Here is a 26,325-nt window from a genome sequence, read left to right as displayed (position 1 = left end):
TCATATGCAATCTAATTTAAGCTCCATTTGACCTGGTATTTTATTTAGCACAGAGACACAAATCAATGAATTGTCTTAAATGCCTCAAAGAGACCAATATTAGAGACATTATATAATATCATGACAATCTTGATTTTTTTATAAGGACCGTGTTTTAAGTCAGAGAAAAGCCACAAACTATCCATTATGTGAAAGAATGGACAATCTCGGCGCAGCGCGCCTCGATTTGTTGAGCGCCGAGATTGTCCATTCTTTCACATAATAGACACTTTTCCGCTTTTCTCCTTTAAATAAACAATTAGTAAAAAGTACTATTTGTTATTTAGAAATTATAAACTCGGGAAACATTTTTTCTTGAACACAAAATTTAGGTAAAGAAACACAAGAAACGCGGCAATGCCACGAAACCAGGTTTTCAACACTTTTCATAAGAATAAACAAGAGTGCCAGAATGTCACAATATACGCCCATCACAGCAAATTTCTTTACTCTATCACCTGTATTTGCAAATGGAATTTTAATTTTGTGGTTGTTTAGTAATCATTGTAATTCTTTTGTTTTTCTAAGTCCACAAAAAAACTCCTTACCAGGTAGAGATACCTTAAAATACACCTAAAATTAGAAAGTAACAACTATGTTGTACCACAGAAAAGTAGTCTTGGTTTTTCCCTACGGTCAATTATAAAAAAGTTACAATATAAGTTATTTATAGTAACAACTAAGGGAAGTTAATCTTAAAAAAAAAAAAAAAAAAAAAATTGTAAGTCCACACAGAAATCCTTACCAGGCAGAGATTGGTCAAAATACACCTCAAAATTGGATGTAACATGCATGTTGTACTACAGAAAAGTGGTCTCGATTTTTCCCTACGTCTAGTAATGAAAAAGTTACAATATAAGCTATTTATAGTAACAACCAAGGGAAGTAATTCTAAAGAAGGGAACTGCGCAAGACACTTCGTCTCATGATGGTGTATAATTGTGCCAAGTTACATCAAAATCCCTCTATGCATGAAGAAGATATGCTCCGGACAAAGTTTTCATTCTTGTATCCTTTGACCTCTAAGTGTGACCTTGACCTTAGACCTTAAACCTAGGGACCTGGTTCTTGTGCATGACACTCCGTCTCATGATGGTGAACAATTGTGCCAACTTTCATCAAAATCCCTCCATGCATGTAGAAGATATGCTAACCCTAACCCTAACCTAACCCTATTTTTAGTAACAATGGCCTTGACCTTGATCCCAGAAACCCCAAAATCAATCCCAAGCTACAACTTTGTATAAGTTTTCTATACACCAAGTTTCATCATGATAGCTCATTCCTAAGTTAAGTTATTGACCGGAAACCCTTTTTCTATTTTAAGTAACACAGGGCGTCAACTGCTTTTGGGAGTCAAAAATATAGGTAGGATCCTGAAATATAGGTATTTGGGGGTCAGAAATATAGGATTATATAGGCTGCTTATAATGAAGAAAACAAGTCAGACAAGTGTTTTATCCTCCTCCACCACCTACCAGCACTCTCTTTTATTAAACATAAAATACAAAGGAACAGAAAAAGTGGCTACTTTTATGATTTTAAACAAATAACATTTTAACATATATCTTACTTTCATAATAAACTATTAATTCACCAACAGACAAAACTTTACCAATACTGGTACTCAAATCAGTTTAACAGGGAATTAAGCAAACCAAGCCATATTGCTAACAACATATATCATCTGCTATTGTACAATGAAACATAGCTTTGAATGTTTCTCCAATTCCATCATTGGCTCTAAAGCTTATATTAGAATAGGCACATTTTGCTGTCCACAATACTTCAGCAGAAATAACATCATCTTTAGCATATGAATAGCTTAAAATTTGCTTTTGCTTTGAGGTGGAAGCTGGTGATTCACTAATGCTACCATGGACTGTTCCTTCTGAAGTTGAACATGGGTTTTCATCAGCTGTTGGAAGTTTAAATTTCAGTTTAGCTTGTGCTGATGAGAAAGCAACTTTACTTAATTTCTTGTGTTGAGTGCCTTTTGCATGTTGAAGAATTTGTCTCAGTCCAGCATTATCACACTTTATGTCAGTTTTGCACAATGTACAGTGACCGCAATAGTCACTCTTCCCCTTGACACACCATAATTTCAATTCATGTCCATTGCCATCTACTTCTGATAGCCACCTATCTCGAAACTGACTCTTATTAGCAGGCATTATGAGGCTTAATTATGAAACATTAAGGCTTGTTTATTCTGAAAACAAATAAAAACATGTGCATTTCCTATTCACATTTTTATTCATGAAAGCTTTAAGAAATGAAAATATTCCAACAGAAAAAAGTACTTCCATTACTTAAAGCTTTCCTAAAGCTGGGCTGGGCAGGGTCGCTACACCTGAAAGGAATATAAATTTCAATGCCTAAAAGGTAACAGCATATTATAAACTCAATTATCATAGAATTACTTCTTTTTTAACGGTTTGAATGACCTTTGTATTCCTTGCTTACCACTAAATTTCCAGATTATAGGTATTTATAAGTATTTTGGCAAAATATAGGATTTTATAGGTTATTATAGGTAGAGGGCTAAAATATAGGAAAATATAGGTAAATATAGGTAACTTGACGCCCTGGTAACAGTGACCTTGACCCCAGAAACCCCAAAATCAATCCCAGCCTTTGTCTTGATATAAGCTACATACACACCAAGTTTTATTCAAATATCTTTACCGAAACAAAAGTTATTGACCGGAAACCTTTTTTCTATTTTAAGTAACAGTGACCTTGACCTTGACCCCAGAAACCCCAAAATCAATCCCAGCCTTTGTCTTGATATAAGCTACATACATACCAAGTTTTATTCAAATATCTTTACCGAAACAAAAGTAATTGACCGGAAACACCAGTTTGACGCCGCCGCCGCCCGCCCGCCTGCCAACATCTACCCCAATCTAACATGTATCTGACAATGATGACTGTCTGAACAAACTTGAGAGAGGACCAAGTCTTATGAAAGTTGGTCATGTGTTTCATGAAAAGAAGTTTGAAGATACTTTGATTTTTAGCTCTGGTGGCTCCTAAAAGGGGACAGAATGCCTCTACTTGAACAAATATGGATTAAAGGACCTTACATTAAGGCTTAGTAACAGATCAAATCTGATGATAATTTAATCCATGAAGCCTTTCATGACAAGAAGTTGTTCAAAAGTACAGCTGACACTCAAAATCTCGAACTAGCTTATAGCTTAACTCAAAATTCTGGCTATCTCAATGACATTATCAAGTCCCATCCAGAAAACATGTACACAAAATATCATTTTAAGTTGAATTTTGGTTATCTCGAAGTAATATTCTCTATCCCTTGGAATTCAAGATACCATGTTTCAACTGTATTTCTATTTTTAGCTCTATCCGCCCCTAAAAGCGACTGAATGTTTCTATTTGAACGAAGTTGGGAGAAGATCTCAAAATAACCCTACAGACAAAAGTTTGATGTAAATCCGTCAAGCTCTTCATGAGAAGAAGTTGTTTAAAAGTATTTTATTTTTAGCTCAAGTGGCCTCTAAAAGGGGCAGAGTGCCCAAAATTGGACAAAATTTGGAGAAGACTTCATAATGACCCTTTAAACAAAGTCTGATGTAGATCCATCAAGTTGTTCATCAGGAGAAGTTGTTTAAAGGTATTTCTATATTTAGCTCTATTGGCCCCAAAACGAGTGCGCCCATAAGAATGTAATAGGAAGCGGACCTTACAACGATGCAACAGACCAAGCTTAATAAAGATCTATCATAAGGTTCACGACAAAATGTTGATGGTTATTCTATTCTTAGCCAAAGCGGCACCCTGAAAGAACATAATGCCCCCATTTGCAAACAAGAGGGCCAAGATGGCCCTAGGTTGCTCACCAGAGAAACACACCATAACAGTGTAAACATGTTTGACCTAGTGACCCAGTTTTTGATGCCACATGACCAAGTTTCAAACTCGTCCGAGTTTTCAAGGAGATAAACATTCTGACTTAGTTTCATGAAGACTGCAGCAAAAATGTGGCCTCTAGAGTGTAAACATATATGATTCTTTCACTGGTTGTAGGTGCAGATAGGAATATCCAGCCTCGAGGGTAACTGTTTAGGCGGTAACGAGGCTCCCTGCCGAGTTACCGCCTAAACAGTTACCCGAGAGCCGGACATTTCCATCTGCACCTATAACCAGTGACAGAATCTTTTTCTTGCATACCGATTTCAAGAAATAATAATAAAAATAAAATCAATTGGACGGCTTTCTTTTAAGAACTATTTCTTATGGCAGTGTATTAAAACAAAGCGCGGGAAACCAACGTCCGTAAACAGGAAAGACGTCATGACGTTTCAAAACAAACAACAATGTTTAGTTCCGGTTTTGTTTTATCAGTTGCAGCGTAACGTTATGAATTTTTGATAAAATAACGTGATTTGAATCAAGAAATCTACTATCAGGAACCAATAGGAACTGTCAAGGTATTGAATTTTTATTCCGTTTTTTAAATAAAATATAAATTACTTCATAAATCTTCTACATATATGTAGTTCGTTATACGTCATTTACAGCACGAGAGTCATCTTACACCCCGGGGTGTAAGATGGATTTTTCCAGCACCGGTAAAGATACCGAAAATCCCTGTCTGGTATGCAAGAAAGATTTTTCTTCGATATGGCCTACTCACCTAGGTTTTTAGCCAACAGGACCCAACAAATATTCTGACCAATTTTCATTAAGATTGGACCAAACATGTGGTCTGAGTATAAACAAGCATTTTTTTTATATTGACCTAGTGACTTAGTTTTTGACCCAACATGACCCAGGTTAAAATCTGTCCATGATTTCATGAAAACAATTATTCTGACAAAGTTTTGTAAAGATTGGAACAAAAAAGTGGCCTCTAGAGTGTAAACAAGCTTTTCCTTTGATTTTATCAAGTGACCTAGTTTTTGACCCTACATGACCCAGATTCGAAATCATAACAGACTTCATGATACCAAACATTCTGACCAAGTTTTATGAAGATTGAATCAAAAATGTGGCCCCCAGAGTGTAAACAAGCTTTTTCTTTGATTTGACCTGGTGATCTAGTTTTTGACCCTACATGACCCAGATAAAAACTCATCCGAGATTTCATAGAGACAAACATTCTGACCAAGTTTCACCCACAGCAGATGAAAAATGCAGCCCCTACTACATACACAAGGTTTATCTTTGATTTGACTAGGTAACCTAGTTTTTGACCCAAGATGACCCATATTCGAACTTGACCTAGATTTCATCAAAACAAACATTTTGGCCAATTCCCATGAGTTTCAAACTTACAATGTGGTCTCTAGAGTGTTATGAAGATTTTCCTTTGATCTGGCCCAGTGACCTAGTTTTTAACCCCACATGACCCAGATTCGAACTTGACCTAGAGGTCATCAAATTAAAGGAAAAACTTTAACACTCTAGAGGCAACAGTTGTGACCCAATCTTTATGAAACTTGGTCAGAATGTTTGTCTTGATGATTTCTAGGTCTAGTTTGAAACTGGGTCATGTGAGATCAAAAACTAGGTCAGTAGGCCAGGTCAACTCTGGCGAGTGTGTAGGGACATCATGGCCCTCTTGTTTATTAGACATAGCGCAGGCAAAGCAGCACAAAAATCTCTTTCTGATGGTGTCTCGAGGTTTTGAGCAAGTCGAAAACTTTTTCCAAATAAAATCGTACAATACCTTACACATACAGTTAATAATTTATAAACAAGAGGGTCATGATGACTCTGGATTGCTGACCTGGGTAATATGAGCTACATATTTCTAATGTCAAACTGACGCTAAAATATTAAGAAAGTAGGTCAGTAGATCACATTCATGGGTCACTGAAAGTCAGTTTTAAAATTGGTGTGCAATACAGTATAATTATGTCATTCAAATTTCAAGGCTGTATCTTAAAAAACAAGAAAGTAGGTCAGTAGGTCAAAGTCACAGTCAAGTGACCCCTAACTACTTGGGGTCATAAGGTAATTATAATTAAACAGTCTAGGAAATATGATCAGATAATTTTTGAAGTATTTTTTTCCTACATAACTCATACAAGAGGGCCATAATGGCCCTATATCTTTCACCTGTTATCATTGCACTTCAGGACAAGAAGGTAAAAAAATCATAATCAAGATCAATCAAAAGAATCATGAATAAATATAGTTGAAATTTTCTTAAAGGCAGAGATATGTCAAAATACACCTAAAAATTGGAGTTACCATCCATGTTGTTTATAGTAACATAAAATAAAGTAACCCCTGGGGCTGGGTCAATTTGACCCGGGGGGGGGACCCCTGGAGCAGGGTCAATTTTAACCCCGGGGGACATGATTTGAACAAATTTTGAAGAGGTCCACTAGGCAATGCTACAAGTGAAATATCTAAGCTCTAGGCCTTCTGGTTTATTTTTAGAAAGATTTTGAAGATTTTCCTATGTAAAATCAAGTGACCCCGGGGCGGGGTCAATTTTGACCCAGGGGGTCATGATTTGAATAAATATTGTAGAGGTCTACTAGGCAATGCTACATGTGAAATAACTAAGCTCTAGGCGTTCTGGTTTATTTTTAGAAAATTTTTGAAGACTTTCGTATGTAAAATCAAGTGACCCCTAGGGCGGGGTCAATTTTGACCCACGGGTCATGATTTGAACAATTTTAGTAGAGGTCCACTAGGCAATGCTACACGTCAAATATCTAAGATCTAGGCCTTCTGGTTTTTGAGAAGAAGATTTTTTAATATTTTCTTATGTAAAATCAAGTGACCCCTGGGGCGGGGTCAATTTTGATCCCAGAGTCATGATTTGAACAATTTTAGTAGAGGTCCACTAGGCAATGCTACATGTCATATATCTAAGCTCTAGAGCTTCTGGTTTTTGAGAAAAAGATTTTTTAAGATTTTCTTATGTAAAATCAAGTGACCCCTGGGGCGGGGTCAATTTTGACCCCGGGGTCATGATTTTAACAAATTTGGCAGAGGTCCACTAGGCAATGCTTCACACCAAATATCTAAGGGCTTCTGGTTTTTGAGAAGAAGATTTTTAAAGTTTTTCCTTTCGGTTGCCATGGCAACCAGAGTTCTGCATGGAATTAAATTCTTTGAATAATTTTGAAAGGTGGCCATCCAAGGATCATTCCTGTGAAGTTTGGTGTAATTCTGCCCAGTGGTTTTCAAGAAGAAGATTTTTTTACAAATTGTTGACGGACGACGCACGACGGACATCAAGCGGTCACAATAGCTCAGGTGAGATAATAAAAACTATGCGACCCTCGGGGCAGGGCCTCTTTCCCCCCCCCCCCCACCCCCGGGGCATAATTTGAACAAACTTGTTAAAGAGCCACTAGGCAATGCTACATACTGAGTATCAAAGGCCTACGCCTTGAACTTTCAGTCAAGAAGATTTTTAAAAGTTTGTTCCTATGTAAGTCTATGTAAAACTTTGGACCCCCAGGGCAGGGCCCCTTTTTACCCCGGAAGCATAATTTGAACAATCTTGGTAAAGGACCACTAGGCAATGCAACATACCAAAAATCAAAAGCCTAGGCTTTGCAGTTTCAGACAAAACATTAAAAGTTTTTTCCTATACAAGTCTATGTAAACCTTAGGATCCCCGGGGCGGGGCCTCTTTTCACCCCAGGGGCATAATTTGAATAGTCTACATAAAGGACCATTAGACGATGTTACATGCCAAATATCAAGGCTCTATGCCTTGCGGTTTTGGACAAGAAGATTTTTTAAGTTTTTTCTTTCGGTTGCCATGGCAACCAGAGTTTTGTGTGGAATTCAATTCTTTGAACAATTTTGAAAGGGGGCCATCCAAGGATCATTCCTGTGAAGTTTCATCAAAACTGGTGGTTTAGGAGGAGATGTTGTTTAAAGGAAAGTGTGGAAGGACGGCCGGACGCCGGACGGTGAGCGATCACAATAGCTCACCCTTGAGCCTTTGGCTCAGGTGAGCTAAAAATAAAGATTTCTAGGTGATATTGATCAAGTTGTTGCTAATGTTTGTTTATTTTATGCAAAAATGCACACTGTCAATATTTTGATACTACGTCTCAAAATAAGAGAAATATTAATGAAAATGAGCAGATAATGCATTGCAAAAAATATATTTTCTGGCTAAACATGATGATGCTGAACATGCATGTTTCCTTTAAAATTTGTATTAGTTTGATACAACATTTTTAGAAAAAGTTTGATTTGAAATTTCCAGTCTTCCATGAAATATCTACACAAACGTGAAACAAGAGAGCTGTATTTGGAACATCATTTCTTTGTAAGGCGTGACAATTTGCTCCTTAATACACTCGAAACCCTTTATAAGGCTATTCGATACACTGCAGTATTCGTTATAACGCTGTACGCACTTGGCTCCCATATTTTCCAAGACCAAAAAAATTATTTTTTTAAAATCGGCGCCCACAGACGCAGGGTTCGAATTTAGCCAGATTTTCTACTTGCATTTTTCCGCAAGTGGTATTTTTTTAACTTGCTAAATGAAAAAACAACTTGCATTTTCCGCAACTTGTCACTTTATTAGAACATTAACACAAACATCCACGTGATGAGTCCAGCCAATCGTATTTGCGCTATATAAATAGTAACTTATTATATATAGATTACCAAAAAACCCACCGGATGCGGTAAACGTCATCAAAATTGGCGCAGGTACTTGTCAGCAGTTGAAAAGACATGCGCATGGGACATGTATCGAGTGTAAACTTCCATTTACGACGAAAGATGAAAAAGTGCTCCAAAATTCGTTCTGCAAATGACAATGCGCTGCAATGACCGAGAGTTGTTAAAGAAAGAACTTTGTAAGATCTAGACGACCGTTAGAAATGCACATTATTCGGCCAAAAATTTTCACTCGTAAAAAAATGCTGGTGTCTGAAATCTCACCTCACAGTTTGAAATTTGCACTCGCATTTCGCGAGTATGCGAGCTTAAATCCGAACCCTGAGACGTTATTTATTTTGATCATAACCAGCGATAAAACTACATGTGTATCTTCACACCTTTTCCATGACAACCGTGACAAAAATCAATAGTCATCTGCTAGCTTACTTGTTTGCGTAACGCTTTTGTTAAACTTTGAATACATGTAGGCATGTGACAATAAGGCAATCAGGACCATGTCAAAATTAGATTGTTTGCATAACAAGGGTGTAACATTGGTCAGTCAACTATCAAACCGTTTAAGTTTGCACCAATTAAGTGGACGACATGAAAATTTGAGTGAACATGCAAATTCGATGAATTAGTATCCCCCGTCGAAAGGGTTTGTGGTGAGGAATGGCAAAACAAGAGCTGTCTCCATAGGATGACACATGCCCCCAATGGCACTTTGAATGTATAGTTATGGCCGATGTTAGAGTTTAGGACTTTTGACCTACGGAGCTGGCTCTTGCGCGCGACACATCATCTTACTGTGTCACACATTCATGCACAGTTATTTTAAAATCCATGCATGAATAACAAAGATATGGACAGGACATGCCCATCAATGCACTATCATGAAAAATGACCTTTAACGTCTAAGTGCAGAGTTCTGCCGAGGATTTCAGCATGATGGGCCCATGGCCCATCTACCCTGAAAACATGGGGCCATTCTGAAACTTTTGGGGCCATTCAAAAAGAACCAATTTTACATTAAAGACTTTACATTTCTTATGCATTTAAGAAGTGTATTTTTTTTAAATGTAAAATTATACACAAAGTTCATGCCATTTATTCTCTTTTCCTTATAACTTAACCATGTATACTCAACCAATAACTTCTTCTGAAAGCTCTGTTTGTCAGATGTTTTACTCTTACTTTTTCGCTCTACTCAAATTACTTGACTGGGTGGGGGTCGGATAACTCTGTGATTCTGGGGTTGTTGTTTAATGTTCAGCGACATATGTAGTTGAATCGTCGCTTTTGTTCAATGTATCATTTCTATTTGTATCTTTCCCCAGTGTAACTAAAGTCTGGTTTATTTTCTTAGAGGCCGGAGGACTGAAAAATGTGTGAAAAATCGCTTTTCCTTTCGGTGCGGCCGCTATTTTGATACAATCATGGTGCAATTATCACGACACATTATTTTTTCAAATCCGTCACAGTGATCTCCCCTGGAGGTATGTCTATCTACCGTGCAAGACCGGCAAACTAGCGATTGTTATCGGGTTCGAGTTTCAGATTTTCTGGCGCGCCAAAGGCCCTCCGACGCGAAATTTGCTGCGCCATTCATATTTTTTTCGCGCCAATGGTGCAAAAACGCAGCCTCGGCAGAAATCTGTAAGTGTGACCTTGACCTTTGAGCTACGGACCTGGGTCTTGCGTGAGACACGTCGTCTTACTGTGGTACACATTCATGCCAAGTTATTTGAAAATCCATCCATCGATGACAAAGATATGGACCGGACACGCCCATCAATTCACTATCCTTTAATGTCTAAGTGTGACCTTGACCTTTGACCTACAGAGCTGGGTCTTGCGTGAGACACGTCGTCTTACTGTGGTACATATTCATGCCAAGTTATTTGAAAATCCATCCATCAATGACAAAGATATGGGCTGGACACGCCCATCAATGCACTATCCTTTAACGTCTAAGTGTGACCTTGACCTTCGACCTACGGAGCTGGGTCTTGTGCCCGACACGTCGTCTTACTGTGGTACACATTTATGTCAAGTTATTTGAAAATCCATCCATCGATGATAAAGACATGGACCGGACACGCCCATCAATGCACTATCCTTTAATGTCTAAGTGTGACCTTGACCTTTGAGCTACGGACCTGGGTCTTGCGCGCGACACGTCGTCTTACTGTGGTACACATTCATGCCAAGTTATTTGAAAATCCATCCATCGATGACAAAGATATGAACCGGACATGCCCATCAATGCACTATCCTTTAATGTCTAAGTGTGACCTTGACCTTTGAGCTACGGACCTGGGTCTTGCGCGCGACACGTTGTCTTACTGTGGAACACATTCACGCCAAGTTATTTGAAAATCCATCCATCGATGACAAAGATATGGACCGGACACGAAAATTGCGGACAGACCGACAGACGGTTCAAAAACTATATGCCTCCCAAAGGGAGGCATAAAAATATATCCGGCTAAAAGTTAAGGATGTTAATAAGAAGCAAATAATTTCATTAGTCAAAATCAATTTAACAGAAAACAAATGTTTAATTAAAGAGTACATAATAAATGTATGATACTTCGATCCTGACTAAAGAATTTATTTTGAATGGGATATGCCTACTGACTAATAAGCTTAGCTTTTAAAATTAAATGCAGTTAATTGAAATGCGAGGTGGGGGAATGGTACAACTTGCATGTTGATAAGTATTCAAGGAAGGTTTGAAAAAAATCTAAAATAAGGCATCAAAAAAAAAAAAATTCTTTTTTTAGAGGGGGAAAGGGGGTTGGGACGGGGAGCGGGTGTGACCAAGGAAAGTTGGTGACCAGGTGTGGGTGAACAACTTCACATGTTAATAATAAATGTTCAGGGAAAAGAAATGAAAGAAATTTAATGAAATTCTGCCAAACGGTAAGTTTGTTATGTACAAATATGTGGATTTTTAGACAATTAAAGAGCAATAACTCTGAAGTTACAAAAGAAATCCCTACGGAACTGTGTGTGCACAACCACATTATAGTGCTCTAAATTCTGTTTAAGTTTCATAGTTCTAGGTCAAATATATCAAAAGTTATGATGCAGAAATTGCCATATTAATAGTACCCTATATAGTTAACACTAGAAACTTCTAAGGGCCATAACTCTGGTGTTACTTGGGCAATCTGACTGAAACTTGATGGGCCCCATAACCTCAGAGTGGTGAACATGTATATGACATTTGTTTGAAAAAAAAAAATCTAAAGTTTTTTTTTGTTTTTTTTTTGGGGGGGGGGGGGGGGTGTCGGGAAGGGGGTGTGATGAAGATAAGGGGGTGACCAGGTGTGGGTACACAACTTCACATGTTTACAATAAAAGTTCATGGAAAAGAATGAAAGAAATTTAATGAAATTCTACCAAATGGTAAGTTTGTTATGTACAAATATGTGGATTTTTATACAATTAAAGGGCAATAACTCTTAATTTACAAAATAAATCTGAACGAAATTGTGTGTACACAGCCACATTATGGTGATATAAAGTCTGTTTAAGTTTCATAGTTCTAGGTCAAATATATCAAAAGTTATGATGCAGAAATTGCCATATTTATAGTACCCTATATAGTTAACACTAGAAACTTCTAAGGGCCATAACTCTGGTGTTACTAGGGCAATCTGACTGAAAGTTGGCGGGCCGCAAAAACTCATACTGGTGAACATGTGTATGAAGTAATATATAAATATTCCCAACCATTTCCTAGATATGGCTCCGGACGGACGGATGGACAGACGGAAGGACGGAAAGACGGACGGACAACGCCAAAACTATATCCCTCCGACTTTTGTCGGGGGACAATAAAAGCATATACTCTATACCAGGGCTCCGGAAATTTTGAGATGTGTTATGTGTGATCATTATTTTGTTTAAATTTCGATGTTTTTCCGAGAAATGGATAAAATTACCGAGGCATACACCGTGTACCTAACTAGTCTAAAAGCCAACGCACGTGACTCGGTACCGTATACACGGCAGATAATTTGTGATGTTCCCTCATTCTTTGACAGAATTTTATCAAATACAATGCGTCAAAGTATATTACACGACACATATTCTCTGCTATACATCCTCAGTTTTTTTAGAATACTCTACCATGGACCAAATGTGTACGTCATGTGAACGCTGAGATTGAATTTCCCACATGTGTAGTACCAAAAGGTCACGCGGGTTGGCCACGGATATTTCATTTCACTGGCGTACTTCAATAAGCAACTACATTTTATTAAGTTATATGTTCTCCTCTTATGTAAACAAAATTTCATTCTGAAACGTTTTTTAAAAGACCGATTTGATAAACAGCGGCACTCCGGTTTTCTTTATCATTCGTGTTTATTTTTTTTATTTTTTATTTTGTACAGTCGGGTTGCAAAGACGATTTTCTGCATTTGTTTCAACTGAAGCTCCAACAAATGTATCATGTAATTTTTACAAATCAAGTAATTATAAACTAGAATGTGTCTGTAGGACACAGGGTGTGCCCCCCACTGGTACATTTGTCACAAATAAGGGGCAATAATTCAAATGTTTGCAGTCTTAATGGGGTATAGCCTCAACAAACATTTTATGAAAAGGATTCATTATTCTAGGCTCTATACTTTTTGAGCTATGAGCATCACAAACAAAAAATCCACTATTTTGGCTATTTCAAGGGCCATAACTCTGTAATAAGATCTAAGATTCTCAAGAAGAATGCCAAGTGTGCAAGGTCACATCACGTTAAAGACTCCAGCAAGGTTTCCTGAATTTACATCTAATACTTTTTGAGCTAGGTACATAATTAGGAGAAAAAGTGCAGTTTTTTACTATTTCAGGGGCCATAACTTTAAAAATAGGAGGTGGAGCCATCCAAAAAATTAGAGGTGTGCAAGTTTATATCATAATAAAGACTTATGCAAGTTTTCAACCATTTATATTAAACACTTTTGAGCTAGGTGCATCACAAGGTGAAAAGACACATTTTTGACTATTTCAGGGGCCATAACTCTAAAAATAGGAGGCAGACCAAAATGAAAAATAGGAGGTGCGCAAGTTCATATCATGATTAAGACTCATGCAAAGTTTCATGAATCTATACCAAATACTTTTTGAGCTACTAAGGCATGTCACAAGGTGAAAATGTGCATTTTTGACTATTTCAGGGGCCATAACTCCGAAAATAGGGGGCGGACCCAAATGAAAAATAGGAGGTGCGCAAGTTTATATCATGATTAAGACTCATGCAAGGTTTCATGAATCTATATCAAATACTTTTTGAGCTAGATGTGTCACAAGGTGAAAATGTGCAATTTTGACTATTTCAGGGGCAATAACTCTGAAAATAGGAGGCGGAGCCAGATGAAAAATAGGAGGTGCGCAAGTTCATATCATGATTAAGACTGTTGCAAGGTTTCATGGATCTATATCAAATACTTTTTGAGCTAGGCATGTCACAAGTTGAAAATGTGCATTTTTGGCTATTTCAGTGGCCATAACTCTGAAAATAGGGGGCAGTGCCAGATGAAAAATAGGAGGTGCGCAAGTTCATTATTATCATGATTAAGACTCATGCAAGGCTTCATGAATCTATATCAAATACTTTTTGAGCTAGGCATGTCACAAGTTGAAAATGTGCATTTTTGGCTATTTCAGGGGCCATAACTCTGAAAATAGGGGGCAGTGCCAGATGAAAAATAGGAGGTGCGCAAGTTCATATCATGATTAAGACTCATGCAAGGCTTCATGAATCTATATCAAATACTTTTTGAGCTAGGCGTGTCACAAGGTAAAAATGTGCATTTTTGACTATTTCAGGGGCCATAACTCTGAAAATAGGGGGCGGAGCCAGACGAAAAATAGGAGGTGCACAAGTTCATATTATGATTAAGACTCATGCAAGGTTTAATCAATTTATATCAAATACTTTTCGAGCTAGGCGCGTCACGAACTTCGGACGGACGGATGCACCAACGCACGGACAAGACCAAATCTATATGCCCCCACCACTCATGGGGGGGGGGGGGGGGGGGGGGGGGGGGGGGGCACAAAAATTATTTATATCGGTTTCCCATGTGATGTCTCATTAAATGCAGTGACCATTTGTTTTGTTTTTTACCCGAGATCAAACATAGCCTTTTGAAATAAATAATCAGTCGGATTCTAAATAATAGAAGTGGATCCCCGTCGAAAAGATTTAGATTCAGTCAGAAACATTTTGAAACCAGTCGAAAATGTTTAATACATTGCAGTCGAGGCTGTCTGCAAACATTAAAGGATGTGCCGCGCGAGCACTGATTGCGTCACGTGCAAATTACAGACCTATTATCAAGGTGACAATCAGACAATCAAACCGTTTGACATGTTTATTATCTGCGGGTGCGATCAACAATTTCCTGCTTGGCAGGTGATCGTGTATTGAGATTTCAGACCGAAATTTATACTTTTCTCCATTTTTACGGGACCGATTTTTTTCGTTTTTTCACTTCACAAATCGGTCTGAAAAGTCAAAAATCGGTCCAAAACAGACAAACTGGCAAATTTCCGAAGCCCTGCTCTATACTAGTACATTAAAGTGTAATTTTGGACAGATTTTACATTCCAGTGACTAAAGCATCAAACTAGATCACTAACTAGAGCTATCACTAAAGGTGATGAACGTACCCCCCGCATGCACTGACATAGTACATTGCAATCTGATGCACGCACACACGATTGCATAATTATGTGGACTGTATGTATATAGACTGTATGTATACAGTATAGTAATAAAAAACAAAGTCCCATAACTATGCAGAATATTTATCTAAAAGAACGTAACATGCACCATGCACAACTAGGGTTGGTACTGATCACTTGTGTGAAGTTTCATTAAATTGTGTCAAGGGGATGAGGAGAGATGGTGCGCACAAGATTGTGTCTATGTATATAGTATAGTAACAAAAAACAAAGTCCTGTAACTCCGCAAAACATTTTTCTGAAAGAACCTAACATGCCCCATGCATAACTACTGTTGTTACTGATCATTTGTGTGAAGTTTCATTAAACTGTGTCAAGGGGATGAGGAGAGATGGTGCACACAAGATTGTGTCTATGTATATAGTATAGTAACAAAAAACAAAGTCCCATAACTCTGCAATTTTTTTTTTCTGAAAGAACCTAACATGCCCCATGCACAACTACTGTTGTTACTGATCACTTGTGTAAAGTTTCATTAAACTGTGTGCAAGGGTTCGGAAGATTAGGCGCGCACAAGATTGCATATGACTGTAGTACATAGTATGTAAAAAACAGTCCCTATCGCAACATTTTCAAGACCTAACTGCCCATGACAAAACGTTGTTATGTCATTGTGTGAATTCATAAACTGTCAAGGGGATAGAGAATGGTGCCCAAGTTGTCTTGTATATTAGTAACAAAAACAACGTCCCGTATCTGAATTTTATCTGAAAGAACCTAACATGCCCCATGCACAACTACTGTTGTAACTGATCACTTCTGTGACGTTTCATTAAATTGTGTCAAGGGGATGAGGAGAGATGGTGCGCACAAGATTGTGTCTACAGACAGACAGACAGAAGGACAGATAGACAGACAGACAGACAACCTGAAACCAGTATACCCCCCCTTACAACTTTGTTGTTCGGGGGGTACAATTACACACTGTGGCTGACATAATTTATCACTCTATCCACTCTATCGATAACAGTTTAACCACCGAGTCTCAACGTAAGTGTTGACCGGTGGCATAATTACGTGCGAGCAGGGAGCTTTTTTGCGGTAGTTTTCACCAGTCAAGGTAATGTTTTCCTTTGCAGTTTTTTCATTATTAAAGCTTTGTTATTGGGAATTGGCCGAGGATGACCTACAATGAACACGCTTTTATGGGGATGTATCGAAATTTTCGTATCATTTGTATTTTTTTCTAACATTCAGGAAATATTCACTGAAAAACACGTATTTGCCTACCGCCCCTTTATTTTCTCGTTGTAATTGAATAAATTAGTGTTAAAATGTCTCGTATTTTCGTCATACAGGTACGATATACTCACTTTAACAGATCGGTCACCATTGTATGCAGTTTCAAAAATACTTAGTCCGGCAAAACCCCAGCCGTCGGCGAAGGTTTTGTCTTACGCCCAAGTCGGTGGTTCACAAAAATACCAAAAAGTGCCAGAATGTCACAATATACGCCCATCACAGCAAATTTCTTTACTCTAGCACCTGTATTTGCAAATGGAATTTTAATTTTGTGGTTGTTTAGTAATCACTGTCAGTCTTTTGTTTTTCTAAGTCCACATAAAACTCCTTACCAGGTAGAGATACCTTAAAATACACCTAAAAATGGAAAGTAACATCTATGTTGTACCACAGAAAAGTGGTCTTGGTGTTTTTCCCTACGGTCAATTATAATAAAAAGTTACAATATAAGTTATTTATAGTAGCAACTAAGGGAAGTTAATCTTAAAAAAAAAAAAAAAAAAAAAAAAAAAAAAAAAAAAAAAAAAAAATCTTTACCAGGTAGAGATTGGTCAAAATACACCTCAAAATTGGATATAGCATGCATGTTGTACTACAGAAAAGTGGTCTCGATTTTTCCCTACGTCTAGTAATGAAAAAGTTACAATATAAGCTATTTATAGTAACAACAAAGGGAAGTAATTCTAAAGAAGGGAACTGCGCAAGACACTTCGTCTCATGATGGTGTATAATTGTGCCAAGTTACATCAAAATCCCTCCATGCATGAAGAAGAAATGCTTCGGACAAAGTCATTCTTGAATCTGACCTTTGGCCTTTAAGTATGACCTTGACCTTTGACCTAGGACCTGGTTCTTGCGCATGACACTCCGTCTCGTGGTGGTGAAATTTGTGCCAAGTTATATCAAAATCCCTCTATGCATGAAGAAGAAATGCTCCGGACAAGGTTTTCATTCTTGTATCCTTTGACCTCTAAGTGTGACCTTGACCTTAGACCTAGGGACCTGGTTCTTGCATATGACACTCCGCCTCGTGGTGGTGAACATTTGTGCCAAGTTATATCAAAATTCCTCTATGCATGAAGAAGAAATGCTCCGGACAAAGTTTTCATTCTTGTATCCTTTGACCTCTAAGTGTGACCTTGATCTTAGACCTAGGGACCTGGTTCTTGCGCATGACACTCCATCTCATGATGATGAACAATTGTGCCAACTTTCATCAAAATCCCTCCATGCATGAAGAAGATATGCTCCGGACAGTCATTCTTGAATTTGACCTTTGACCTCTAAGTGTGACCTTGACCTTAGACCTAGGGACCTGGTTCTTGCGCATGACACTCCGTCTCACGATGGTGGACAACTGTGCCAAGTTTCATCAAAATTCCTCCATGCATGTAGAAGATATGCTCCGGACAAAGTCTGTGGACGCAAATAATTTGGATATTCGTTACTTTATAACATTTGAGTTATCATAAAAAGCATTAGATGTCCTCAGATTAGGCATATGAGGTCAGAAACTTCCATTTTTGTTGATTTCATACTTTTTACAAGCTTCCTGTCACCTGAGTTTTTGTGATATTTGAGCCGAATCATAAATTACAAACCAGATATTTTACACATATGATGTATTATCATATTTGTGTCGAATAGCATTTTGCTTTTTTCAAGGAATTTTATTCTTGTCTCATACTAAGCAAAATCATAACTTCACATACCTCAATTTCGTCTTTTTTTTACGCGCAACACCAGCACCGGACGTTGCGCAACCCATTATAAACATATTCCAAGCGGGAATTGGATTGCGTGTTTACCACCCGTGATTATGGCATTAATACATTGTCACACTATGATACGTCATTTTAATAATGATGCCAACATCTTTAAGCAAGATTGTTGATCGAGATATCTGAATTAACTTTATCTCTGTTTGAATTTCACTCATTTGCCATGTATCTAAGTAAAACAATCAAACCGGACGTGGCTGTGCCGTCCATACTGGTCAACATGGGAGGCGTATTCGGCACAAGATGTAAAACATGTACATTTTGATAGCAATTATATCTAGCCAAGAGTGGGGAGGTGGCAGGTGCCCCATCCACTAGGATGTCCAAATTACAGAATTACAGGGGTTTTTTAATGTCTCATAGACAGCGAACATTCGTACAAGCATGGACACCGCCAACTGGAATCAGACAGACCAGGGCCCCTCTAGAAAATTGTTCTGGGTATTTAGAGTAGGCCCTAGATGTTCATATATTAGTAACTGTCTGATTTTAAAGACCGTTTTGACTTAAATAGAATCAAAATCGGTGTTTTTGAGCATAGGCATTTATCAGTGTTCAAAGTGTCTTTCTCGTTTCGTAATTGATACAAAATATTCGATAGGTCAATGAATATGCTATATACAGTTGGTTAAATAATATTTTAAAAGGAAAAAGAAACAGTCATGCCCGCAGACAGCGTACTCGACTATTGTCAGTGCTTGATATAAATTATCTTGATTGAAAATTTTAAATCAAAACAAAGTAATTTTGATTATTCATTAAGTGGTTTCTCTAAGTCAAAGAAGGACCATGATTCTAAAAACAAGAGCACGTACTGCATGCTGGTGCTGGACACTCCAACTTTTTTGTACTTGATGAATGGACCTTAGTATAGGTATTTATGGTTAATTCAATAGCATTCTTAGCCAAAATGTGTGACGTCACCATTTTAGTTGCGTTCTTTCATATGAAATAACATTGAATACATGTATGTAAATCAAAATTTGATAACATTATAAACATTTAAATTAGGTCCCCCTATTTCGGACACCTTCAATAAAACACAGTTAAAATCATTTTACAACAGTTAATGAAATTTAAATTGCATATGGAAATATTAGTCAAGATGGTTCACAAAGTCTTCAAACTAGAAGATGCTTTTGTAAACAAGAGGGCCATGATGGCCCTGTATCGCTCACCTGAGTACCATTGCTCAAAATGATATGATCAAGTTTTGACAAAGAGCACATAGGCATATACATTTTAACAAGATTTGAACAAATTTTGTAGAGGTCCACTAGGCAATGCTACATCTCAAATGTCTTAGATCTAGGCCTTCTGGTTTATTTTTAGAAAATTTTGAAGATTTTTCTATCTACAATCAAGTAACCCATGGGGCGGGGTCAATCTGACCCCGGGGGTCATGATTTGAATAAATTTTGTAGAAGTCTACTAGGCAATGCTACATGTCAAATATCTAAGATCTAGGCCTTCTGGTTTATTTTTAAAAAAATTTTCCTATGTAAAATCAAGTGACTCCTGGGGCGGGGTCAATCTTGACCCAGAGGGTCATGATTTGAATAAATTTTGTAGAGGTCCACTACGCAATGCTACATGTCAAATATCTAACCTTTAGGCCTTCTGGTTTATTTTTAGAAATTTTTTGAAGATTTTCCTATGTAAAATCAAGTGACCCCTGGGGCAGGGTCAATTTTGACCCCGGGGGGTCATGATTTGAACAAATGTTGTAGAGGTCCACTACTCAATGCTACATGTGAAATATCTAAGCTCTAGGCTTTCTGGTTTATTTTTAGAAATTTTTTGAAGATTTTCCTATGTAAAATCAAGTGACCCCTGGGGTGGGGTCAATTTTGACCCCGGGGTGTTGATTTGAACAACTTTAGTAGATGTTCATTAGGCAATGCTACATGTCAAATATCTAAGCCCTAGGCCTTCTGGTTTTTGAGAAGAAGATTTTTTAAGATTTTCCTATGTAAAATCAAGTGACCACTGAAGCAGGGTCAATTTTGACCCCGGGGGTCATGATTTGAACAAATTTTGTAGATGTCCACTAGGCAATGCTACATGTGACATATCTAAGCTCTAGGCCTTCTGGTTATTTTTAGAAAAGTTTTGAAGATTTTCCTATGTAAAATCAAGTGACCCCTGGGGCGGGGTCAATTTTGACCCAGGGGGTCATGATTTGAATAAATATTGTAGAGGTCTACTAGGCAAAGCTTCACACCAAATATCTAAGCTCTAGGGCTTCTGGTTTTTGAGGAGAAGATTTTTAAAGTTTTTCCTTTCGGTTGCCATGGCAACCAGAGTTCTGCATGGAATTCAATTCTTTGAACAATTTTGAAAGGAGGCCACCCAAGGATCATTCCTGTGAAGTTTGGTGAAATTCTGCCCAGTGGTTTTCAAGAAGATTTTTTTACAAATTGTTGACGCACGACGGACGACGCACGACGAACATCAAGCGGTCACAATAGCTCACCTTGTCACTTCATGACAGGTGAGCTAAAAAGCGCATGTCTCCCCCAATGCAAAGTCGTATAGGCAAGAAGTCAATAGGGGTCAGGAGCGAAAGTCAAAGAGACAGTGATGGTTGGCTGCAATAGGGATCATCTACTTGGCATGTCCAGTCATCCCGCTAAGTTTCAACACTCTTGGCCTAGTGGTTCTCAAGTCACTGTTCAGGCTCCTGTGACCTTGACCTTTGATCAAGTGACCCCAAAATAAATAGGGGTCATCTACTCTGCATGTCCAATCATCCTATTAAGTTTCAACATTCTAGGTCAAGTGGTTCTCAAGTTATTTTCTGGAAATGATTTTACATGACCAGGCCCCTGTGACCTTGACCTTTTATAGACTGACCCCAAAATCAATAGGGGTCATCTACTCTGCATGTCCAATCATCCTATGAAGTTTCAACATTCTGGGTCAAGAGGTTCTCAAGTTATTGATCGGAAATGGTTATCAATGTTCAGGCCCCTGTGACCTTAACCTTTAACAGAGTGACCCCAAAACAATAGAGGTCATTTACTCTGCATGACCAATCATCCTATGAAGTTTCAACATTCTGGGTCGAGTGGTTCTCAAGTTAATGACTGGAAACGGTTTTCCATGTTCAGGCCCCTGTGACCTTGACCTTTAATAGAGTGACTCCAAAATTAATTGGGGTCATTTACTCTGCATGTCCAATTATCCTATGAAGTTTTAACATTCTGGGTCAAGAGGTTCTCAAGTTATTGATCGGAAACGGTTTTCCATGTTCAGGCCCCTGTGACCTTGACCTTTAACAGAGTGACCCCAAAATCGATAGGGATCATCTATTCTGCATGTACAATCATCCTATGAAGTTTCAACATTCTGGGTCAAGTGGTACTCAAGTTATTGATCGGAAATGGTTTTCCATGTTCAGGCCCCTGTGACCTTGACCTTTAACGGAGTGACCCCAAAAACAATAGGGGTTATCTACTCTACATGACCAATCATCCTATGAAGTTTCAACATTCTGGGTCAAATGGTTCTCAAGTTACTGACCGGAAACTGTTTTCAATGTTCAGGCCCCTGTGACCTTGACCTTCTAGGCTTCTAGTATGAAACCTAAATATTTTAAAATGACTGTGTACAATGAAGAAACATGAAATGTTAGTCTATAATATATTGATTAAAAAAATGACTTTTGTCCACTGTCGGATCCTGAAAATACCATTTTTCATAAATTCCACCTGCTTGTACTTACACATTTTTATTTTTGTGAACCACCGACTCGGACGTAAGACAAAACCTTTGCTGACGGCCGGGTTTTGCCGTGCTAAGTATTTTTTAAACTGCATACAACGGTGACCGATCTGTTAAAGTGAGTATATCATACCAGGTCCTGTTTTACGAAAATATGAGACATTTTAACACTAATTTATCCATTTACAACTTTGACCCCCAATTGTGACCTTGACCTTTGAGCTGATATTGATATTTTTAATCCATTTTGTTCGTTCGTAACAGATGCATGTAATTTTGCGAGAGCTACAGTCAGAAAATTGGCCCGAAAAAATTCTGCTGGCAATGTTCTGTCGTATAGGTCGCAGTAACTTTTTTCAGGCAGCAAAATGGGTAGAAAAAGTGCGACTTATACGCACCAAAATACGGTACTAAAATCCCTTCATGGATGGGAGAGTTATGGACCGGACAGGAAAAAAGCTCTGTTGACCTTTGACCTCAAATTGTGACCTTGACCTTTGAGCTAGGGGTCCGGGTTTTGCGCATGACATGTCGTCTCATCATGGGGAATATTTGTGCCAAGTAATATTAAAATCCCTTCATGGATGACAGAGTTATGGACCGGACACGAAATTGAGGACAAACGGACGGAATGACGGAAAAGCACATTCCTATAGTCCCTGAAACTGGTTTTCAACCAGTAGGAGACTAATAAAATCTGTAAAAAGATCCTTAGGAAGCAAAGAATGCAACCAAAAAGAATAACAGCAGACTCGGTTTGATTGGGTCTGTTCATGAGAGGTAATGAAAACTGAACCCAAGTATGGGGAGGCTTTTTACAGCCTGAAAACTTAATGTCTGAAATCTGTTTCAATTGATATGTGAAAATAAACTGACGGGATGTAAATCATGTAATTTGTGTAATGCTGTCAATATAGGCTATGTACAAATACCAGTTTTATAGATCAGATATCAAATTTACTACAAGATGGCCCTGGGTCGCTCACCTGAGAAACACACCATAATACACCATAACAGTGTAAACATAGACCTAGTGATTGCATGGAAAAAAATATTCTGACAAAGTATCATTAAAATTGGAGCAAACACAAGTATTTCTTTTATTTGACCTAGTGACCTAGTTTTTGACCCCAGATGACCCATATTCAAACTCCTAGATTTTATCAAGGCAATAATTCTGACCAAATTTCATAAAGATCAATTGAAAAATACAGCCTCTATTGCATGCGCAAGGTTTTTCTTTGATTTGACCTAGTGACCTAATTTTTGACCCAAGATGACCCATATTCAAACTTGACCAAGATTTTATCAAGGCAATCATCCTGACTGAATATCATGAAGATCAATTGAAAAATATAGCCTCTATCGCATACACAAGGTTTTTCTTTGATTTGACCTCATGACCTACTTTTTGACCCTAGATAACCTATATTCGAAGCTGACCTAGATTTCATCAAGGCAATCATTCTGACCAAAATTCATTAAAATAAATTGAACTAGATATTATCAAGATAAAAATTCTGACCAATTTTCATGAAGATCCATTGAAAAATATGGTCTCTAGAGAGGTCACAAGGTTTTTCTATTATTTGACCTATTGACCTAGTTTTCGAAGGTACGTGACCCTGTTTTAAACTTTACCTAGATATCATCAAGGTGAATATTCTCCGTAATTGAAAAATATGGCTTCTAGAGAGGTCAAAAGATTTTAATAATTTTAGACCTACTGACCTAGTTTTTGACCGCAGTTGACCCAGTTTCAAACTTGACCTAGATATCATCAAGATGAACATTCAGACCAACTTTCATACAGACCCCATGAAAAGTATGGCCTCTAGAGAGGTCACATAGTTTTTTTATTATTTGACCTACTGACCTTATTTTTTAAGGCACGTGACCCAGTTTCAAACTTGACCTAGATATCATCAAGATGAACATTCTGACCAATTTTCATGGAGATCCATTCAAAAGTATGGCCTCTAGAGAGGTCACATAGTTTTTCTATTTTTAGACCTACTGACCTAGCTTTTGACCGCACATGACCCTCTTTCGAACTTGACCTAGATATTATCAAGATGAACATTCAGACCAATTTTCATACAGATCCCATGAAAAATATGGCCTTTAGTGAGGTCACAAGGTTTTTCTATTATTTGACCTACTTACCTAGTTTTTGATGGCAGGTGACCCACTTTCGAATTTGACATAGATATCATCAAGATGAACATTCAGACCAACTTTCATACAGATCCCATGAAAAATATGGCCTCTAAAGAGGTCACAAGGTTTTTCTATTATTTGACCTACTGACCTAGTTTTTGATTGCACTTCACCCATTTTTGAATTTGACCTAGATATCATCAAGGTTAACATTCTGACCAATTTTCATGAAGATCTCATGAAATATATGGCCTCTAGAGAGGTCACAAGGTTTTTCTATTTTTAGACCTACTGACCTAGTTTTTGACCGCACGTAATCCAGTTTCAAACTTGACCTATATATCATCAAGGTGAACATTCAGACCAACTTTCATACAGATCCCATGAAAAATATGGCCTTTAGAGAGGTCACAACGTTTTTCTATTATTTGACCTACTGACCTAGTTTTTGATGGCACGTGACCCAGTTTCGAACTTGGCCTAGATATCATCAAGGTGAACGTTCTGACCAATTTTCATGAAGATCTTGTGAAATATATGGCCTCTAGAGAGGTCACAACGTTTTTCTATTTTTAGACCTACTGACCTAGTTCTTGACGGCACGTGACACAGTTTCGAACTTGACCTAGATATCATCAAGGTGAACATTCTGACCAATTTTCATGAAGATCTTATGAAATATATGGCCTCTAGAGAGGTCACAAGGTTTTTCTATTTTTAGACCTACTGACCTAGTTTTTGATGGCACGTGACCCAGTTTCGAACTTGACCTAGATATCATCAAGATGAACATTCTGACTAACTTTCATAAAGATTCCATGAAAAATGTGACCTCTAGAGTGGTCACAAGCAAAAGTTTACGGACGCATGCACGCACGGACGGATGCACGCACGGACGGACGACGGACGACGGACACCGCGCGATCACAAAAGCTCACCTTGTCACTTTGTGACAGGTGAGCTAAAAAAGAATTCGATCTGGTAAAATATTATTCGGTCCTGTTAAAAAAACATGTTTACCAGACAGACTGTCCTGTTAAATTTCAGGGTATTTCCTGGACACTGTCTTAGAATTCCTTCAAGGGGTTCAGGTATGACCTTCGTCCCCTAAGTGTTACCTTGACCTTGAAGCGAGCCATCCGAAACATGCGCTTTGCATTGTCTTGATGTGGTGAACATTTGTGCCAAATACGAATACAGTAACTGCTCGGCCAACAAGAATTTACTGATTGCATCGTAAACGTAGTGTACTGACTTCATTTTATTTTATTGTTTTGTTTGTTTACATTTCAAAATGCCATAATACTGTGCGATACCTATACATGTGCCCTCTATCGATTATCATGTTTGGTGTTATTTTCTCTCACTGTCACATTATGTTTGCAAGGTGCTCACTGAACGGAATTCCATCGTTTTTTTTATAAACCGGAAATCCCTTATCAGAAATCGTACATGAATGTTTTTTTATTTTAATTTATAAGGAAAACAACAATTTTCAACAGAATTCAATGAAAAATACATTGTTAGAACATCAAATATGCGACATAAAGGTGAATATAGGAAAAGTTTGATTTTCTCACACCACAATGTGTGGGTTAATCGCTTTAAAGATGGTATGGTTAAATACTACCTTTGTGTCTTGCATCTACACCATAAAAAGTTCTTATCGTATAAATAAGCTTTTGTTCTAATATGCCTTTCATTCAGTAATACATTTTTATTGTATACAATACCGTATACAAAATGCGTAAAATTATGATTGGCATTTTAATGAGCTCAAAATTACTTCTCGCAATAATCAAATTTATTTTATGCAAATGGATAACTCGGATTAACTTTCCTATCACAAGAAATGAGCCTGAGCAAAATCTGCTAACCCAAACTCCTATAATTTTCTAATGGGACTCTGAGCAAAACAACCGCCACCAGAAAGCTCAATTTTGTGTTTTTATTCCCCGCGTGTCGGAGACCCATAAGACATACTGTATCCGTTGTC

At 37.8% G+C, this 26,325-nt stretch overlaps 1 protein-coding gene across 1 annotated transcript in view; it reads right to left on the bottom strand.

Annotated features, from left to right (window-relative positions):
* Positions 1–26,325, bottom strand: part of LOC123533207 (TBCC domain-containing protein 1-like) — a 320,801-nt gene that overhangs the window by 258,981 nt on the left and 35,495 nt on the right. The window lies entirely within an intron of this gene.

The sequence above is a fragment of the Mercenaria mercenaria genome, chromosome 12 (genome assembly GCF_021730395.1).
Source record: "Mercenaria mercenaria strain notata chromosome 12, MADL_Memer_1, whole genome shotgun sequence".
Lineage (NCBI taxonomy): Eukaryota > Metazoa > Mollusca > Bivalvia > Venerida > Veneridae > Mercenaria > Mercenaria mercenaria.
The sequence above is the reverse complement of the archived record's forward strand: the minus strand, read 5'-3'. Positions and strand labels throughout refer to the sequence as shown.